This window comes from Leopardus geoffroyi, chromosome B3 (genome assembly GCF_018350155.1).
Source record: "Leopardus geoffroyi isolate Oge1 chromosome B3, O.geoffroyi_Oge1_pat1.0, whole genome shotgun sequence".
Taxonomy (NCBI): Eukaryota; Metazoa; Chordata; class Mammalia; order Carnivora; family Felidae; genus Leopardus; species Leopardus geoffroyi.
Genome location: NC_059337.1, coordinates 114,587,272 through 114,593,242, shown reverse-complemented (window position 1 = coordinate 114,593,242; position 5,971 = coordinate 114,587,272). Strand labels below are relative to the sequence as shown.

General features: G+C 54.2%; 1 long non-coding RNA gene across 1 annotated transcript; it reads left to right on the top strand.

The window, feature by feature from the left end:
* Window positions 1-1,626: 1,626 nt before the first annotated feature.
* LOC123584038 lies at window positions 1,627-3,692 on the top strand. The gene is made up of 3 exons (XR_006705130.1): window positions 1,627-1,743; window positions 2,076-2,285; window positions 3,326-3,692. It is a non-coding gene; the product is annotated as an uncharacterized LOC123584038 (long non-coding RNA).
* The last annotated feature ends 2,279 nt before the right edge of the window (window positions 3,693-5,971 follow it).

Below are 5,971 nucleotides of genomic sequence, written 5' to 3'. Positions count from 1 at the left end.
GGGCCTTATTCTTGAAAGGATTAATGAATCCAAAAGTGGTGTGTAGGGAGGGGGTCATCTCGGTGGTGTTTTTTGAGGGGGCAGAAGTCCCAGAGCTCCAAACAGGGATGTGGACGGTCTGGAGGAGGAGGACTGGAACTCAGGACCCTCTTATGCCTTTCCTGGCTTCTCTGCCCCTCCACGCTCCATCCACCCCCTTCACAACAAAGCCTTTCTAAAGTGCACTTAGCACTCAGGCCTGCCGAGCTTGGTGTTTGGGATCTGAATCCCTCACCCCCTTGTCTAACAGAGTTTCCAGAGGTTCTACCTCTGTTCCTCCTGCCACCTCCACTGGCCATTGGTGGAGCCGAGTTGGGTACACAGGGGAGAGGGGCTTTCCTGGCAGCGCTGGGGGGTGCTGGGACTCAGGGCCACATGGTGGGGCAGAGAATCACCAGCTGTGGGGGAGGGCAGGTAATATGAGCCCCAGAGAAAGGGATCTGGGGCTGAGAGGAGGAGGAGGGGGAGGCTACGGGCTTTTGAGCACGTTCTCTCCTCCCCTATGTCACAAGGCACTTCATCCTTCATTCCTCTGGCACTGCCTGTCTTGCACAGCTGTTCTCAGACCCACAACTGGAGACTGTCAAAGGTTTAGGTGCAGACTGGGTGCTCGAAGGAGAGAGGGTGGCTTCAGAATGGTGTGATAGAGATCACTGATGAATAAGAATAGTACAAAAAATAACCAATACTTACTGAGGGCTCATTTTGTGCCAGTGCCTACCCTTGATGACCTTGTGAAATTCACAACAGCTCTACAAGGGAGGTGTCATTTTGAGAAGGAAACCTTGGCTCAGAGAGGCTGAGTCACTTGCCCAAGGTTGCGCGGCTCTTCAGAGCCGGAGCCAGGAGTCAAATGCAAGAGGCTGAACCTTAGGGCCCAAGTTCTTGAGGCAGACAGGGGCCCAGTACATGATTATTCCCATCAGACCCCATCAGCCTTGGTCAGTGACAAGCATCAGGGGACAGCCTCCTGCCCAGATTTTGGACAGCCCCAACGCAATGAGCCTGGGCATCAGTGCCCGGCTGCCACCAAGTGAGCCCGGGTTGTCACACCTTGCTTGGGGGTGCCACCCAAGCCCACTGTTGTCCAAACAGTGCTTGTCGGGAAAAGGTCACCCTGTCACCTTCTACCCCCTACATCTTAGGGAGAGGTGGGAACAGCAGGGGCAGCAGGGGTCCCACAGGGTTCCAGGCATAGGCTTTCCTGCTTCAGGCTGGCCCTGGCCGATGGCCTGGTTTTGGGCTTTTCTGTGCTCTGAGCACATCTAAACATTTGGAGAAAAACAAGAAAGCGAACAATAGACGCTTGTGGGTTAGAGGAATGGGCCCACTTCCCCCTGGGAGTCAGCACTGTTCATAAGCTGCCCCAGCTGCACTCTCACGGTGGGGATGTCACTGGAGGCTCGTTGAATCACAGCCTTGTCCTCCTTGGGGGCTGGCTACTGGCTCCTTTTATGTATCGTCGGGGATGCAAATGCTGGTGGGGCGGACGGGTGCGCAGGGGGAAGGCATGTTTTGCTGCCTGAATTTTGGGAAATCACACAGCAAAGATGCATCCGAGCCTGGCATTGTCGCTCTGCCAAGGCACCCCTTGACGGACGTGTTCCGATCAGAGCTGTCTGCCCCACGGGAAAAGAATCGGCTTTCTATCAAGTGGACTCTGGGCATCGCCCCAGAGAGCTGCAGCTCCAAAGGACCCGGAGAGTAAGTGGAGCTCGCTGGTGCTGAGAGCTGTTTGGCGGCGGTGGTGGTGACTCCCTCAGAAAGGGGCCTGTGGGGTATCGTGCTGGATGGGAGTAGGAGGAGGGCCCGTGGTGGGCTTCTCTGAGCCGGGCCCCCTCAGGCTGTTCAGATCCTGGCTTCGCATCGTCACAGCCAAGGGCAGCACGGCAGGGTGTGTTAGGCCGAGAAAAAGTCGGCGGGTGGAGGGGTGCAAATGGGAGCTCGGACCCCCTTCTCGTTCACAGTCGACCCAGGGATAATAGTCAAGGCCCCATCAGGCTAAGTCCCCTGATTGCTCCCGCATCTACCCCCAGGACCCCCAGACGACCGAGAGGGGCTGACGTGGAGTGTCCCCCGCCTGGATGGCATCCCTGGAAAAGGCTGGAGTGTTTCTACAGAGGCTGTTCAGACATCACATCACAGTCCCAGACGGCCGAGAGGTTCTTGCACTCACTTGGCTGCCCTCCCTGGGAAATGCTTTGGATCAGACAGCACTTCTGGGTTGTTTTTGCCTGAGGAAAGTGGTAAGAATTCAACAAGAATCCCATGGTTGAAGGAAAAGTCGGTGGATTTACTTAGCAAAAGTATTTGTAGAGAACGGTCCGGGGGGTGAGCAGGGTGGCGCTGCAGGCCAAGGACAGAAGACACTAATGTGGGCAAGCAGGCCTCCAGACGAGGGCACCTTGGGAGCAGACGAAGAAGATTCTAGAGACAAATGCTTGGCTCCTGGAGAATAAAGGTCTTTTTGTGTGTCTAAGAAGTTCAAAATGGCCATGCTAGGTCATGCCCGCAAGCTCTGAGAGACAGTCTTGTGCTGCAGAGTTCTTCCTGAAGGTCTCCCACTCCCTGCGTCCCTTAGTCACTTAGCAGTCACTGAGGGCCGCCAAGCATGCACGCCTAAGATGTGAAGACACACAAGAAACCTCCTTGCCCTCAAAGGTCTTGCAGGCAAGCCAGTGGTGGTTCCATGATATGGAAAGAGCAAGGCTAGAGGGTGGCCAGAGAACGCACAGTGGCGGTACAGAAGCGTGAGCCTGGCGACGCAGAAGCCGGAGCTGAGTCTTCAAGAACGAGCCAGAAGCTGGCCAGGCAGTCGGAGAGGAAGGACAGCTAATCCAGACAGAGGGCACAGACTATGCAGAGGCCGAGAGGGAAAGCGTGCCCTCTCCCCACCCCCAGAGACAGCTGGAACAGTGGCTATGAAGGGAGCTGGTGCCCAAAGAAGACGAGGCCCCACATTCTTTGCTTTGACGCTCATGGTTTTCTGTCAGCTGGGCACACGTGGACTGTGAAAACCTCCTGGCACGAGGGCCTTGTCAAGTTAAGTTCCGTCCCTTTCGGCACCTTGATTAAAGGCCTTGTCCTTGGCTTTGGTGCTGGGGTGGCCCCCATGGATATGCGTCTATGGGACACCCTCTCCTTTCTTACCTAACGCTTTCCTGAAAATCCGCTGGTCTGACATGCGAGAGGCAAAGAGCGGACTCGAAAGTTATAAGGGAGGGTTCTGTTCCCAGGAGGCTGAACAATATTATCACTGTTATTTTCTTGATTTCTTGATTTCTAGGCTCACAGCATCACCCTCACCCTTGCTCTGAGAAACCGTCATGAATTCAATGCAGCTTTGGAAAGGAAGGAATGTGGCAAATCCCTAATCACACCTCACCTTTAAATACGGTCTTTGACCATATTAGGACCAGAATTTCATATATGTTCCCTAATTTATTCTTTTCCTTCACAACTGAACACACAGGCGACTGGCTTGAATCCAGGGCGCGTTTGATCGAGGCTACATATTCCCCCACTTTCGGCACGCCTAATGATTTCCATCTTTGTCTCAATTGTGTTTATGAGACCTGCCCTTATCGCCGGCATCGGCGCTTCATTTTTCCATTTTCCACTCATTCTTATAAAATAACAAGGTCAAAATGCAATACAATATTCAAATACTTGTGCAAACACTGCTGAACAGCTAAAAGGGGACGCTGCTGAGACCAAACTCTGGGCCACCAGGCAGCATTTCCATGCGATGGCTTCAAATGTCAGCTCACCTGCCAACCTGGGAGAGCTCAAAACCCGCGGGTGGAGCCAGGGGTCGGGGTGGTGGTGGTGGCGTAGACCAACGTAGAGCGTACAAAAAAGCGCGCGCCAAAGTGAAAGGTACAAGGTGAAGGTCCCCCTCTGAAGCTCAGCGGAGTATAAATCCTGCCACCTCCAGCCAAGAGGCCCAGGCGCTACCATGCAAAGGGGCTGTCGGTGACGGCTTTTCTCCGGGCGGGTTGTGTTGTCTCACAGACCTGCGCCAGTACACCTTCCAACGTCTCTGAGTCTGCAGGTGTGTGCGTGCAGGGAAGGGGGTTTAGGGACCACCATCCTGTTTTCCTAATCTGCACACTCATCACAGAGGGAAGTCAATTCTGGGTAACACTTTCCCAAACAACTCGGCTGCAGGCCGATCTGCAGGCAGGGGGCCTGGGGGCTGTTATCATCTCCAGAGATAGGGGGCTTACCGGCCAACAGAGTGGTGAAAGGACACTTAGTGTTGCTTGAAGACATTCCTAAGAAGACAGAGGAGCGCCTGGAAACAGACACCCAGGATTTCGCTGCCGCTTAGCAACCCTGGCAGCCGGACGTGACTCGTGTCTCTAAGCTTGCGGCTCGTGTAGCCCCAGCACACTCAGCAGTTCTGAGGGATATACTGAGAGAGATTCATCGTCTCTCCTCAGCTGTGGAAATACCAAGAACCTTTCCTCAAAGTTTCTCGCTCTTGGATCGGAATCCTTTATGTGGGAAGGATTTATGAGGAAGCGGTAGGTGAAAACTTCGTCTTTATTCCATGCCCCAACAAGCTCTGTTAGAAGGGAAAGACTCCAGTCGTGGGCACAGGAGACCTGGCCTCCAGGCCCACCTCAGCCCTGCCTTCCTGAGTGGTTCTGGACAGGTTCCTTCACCTGCAAAACAAGAAGGGGGGGGGTCTATATGAGCTCTCAGCTGGAATACTCACAGTATTGGTGAATTGAGACAACACGTGAAATGTGAATCAAAGCAGGAGTTAAAAAAATACACCTCAGGAAATATTTATGGTCTTCACAGCTAGAAACGTGACCAAAGCAATGTAAGTCAACCCTGAGATTTATAACAAACCATGAGGTCAGATCTGGGGGCTCCCAGTCAGGCCTAGAACAACCACAACAAGACTGCAAAATCCTTTGCTTCTGAATCAAATCCTCCCAAGCCATTTCCTCCTCTTTCAAGTGCCCTGGATGGAAGGGTCGCTCACCACCTCCCTTCGAGATTCTGAGGGGGATGGGGGCTTTGGTCACAAGTTCAAATAAGAAAACCTCCTTTTGATTAAGCTGAAGTCCAAGCACACTTTCCAGAGTGGCTAAGGCCCACGTTCTGTGTTTTGCTTGAAGTTTCCAAGCCCTCGTCTGAAAGGCAGTGTCCCTTTACCCTTAAAGAAGAAAATGGGAAAGGGGGTGGGGGGGGGGTGTTGTGATTTTTACTTTGCAAACCTTCCCAGTGCAGGAACTCCTGTTCTGCAGTGCAGGTAAACAACACCTGAGCTGGGAAGGAAAACTACCTGGTAGTCTGCAGGGGACGCCAGCAGGACAGGGGGAGGGAGGGCACGGGGGGGGGGGGGGGGGGCAGGGCCAGCTCTCTGGCGAGCTGAGCTGAAAGTCTACTTTTGTTTGAACCTCATCCCAGTCCTCACCTACCTACCCTTGAGAGGGAGGGGCCAAACCAGGGAAGGTGTGATTTCCCTGAGGGCCGGTTCCTAAAACCTGGCACCCAGAAATCTGTGGGTGCAGAAAGCCCCGGGGTGATGTCCTTTCTGCAGCGCCCCTTGGGGCCACAAACTTGTGGGAAGGAAGGACTCCACACCCCTCTCTCCTCCCTCTTGTTCGGGTTGGTTTGTACTGGAATGCCACCCATTTCAAAGTGTCTGAGCGACCGGCACTTTCTGAAAGCACCGAGACTGAAACCAAGCTTCTGAGTTCACAGGTTCGAGCCCCGCTGGCGGCCAGTGGGACTGGTGCTCCGCTGAAGCCTCAGCTTTGGAAACGCCTCTGTTCACTCCCAGGGCCCCCATTTTCCGATTTTTACTGCTGAGACCGCTCCCCCCCACTCCCCACCCCCCCCCGCCCCATCCTCCGCACCCGCCCCAAGACCCAGCTCCGGTGACCCGAATGGCTGAGTCAACTTGGCGAAA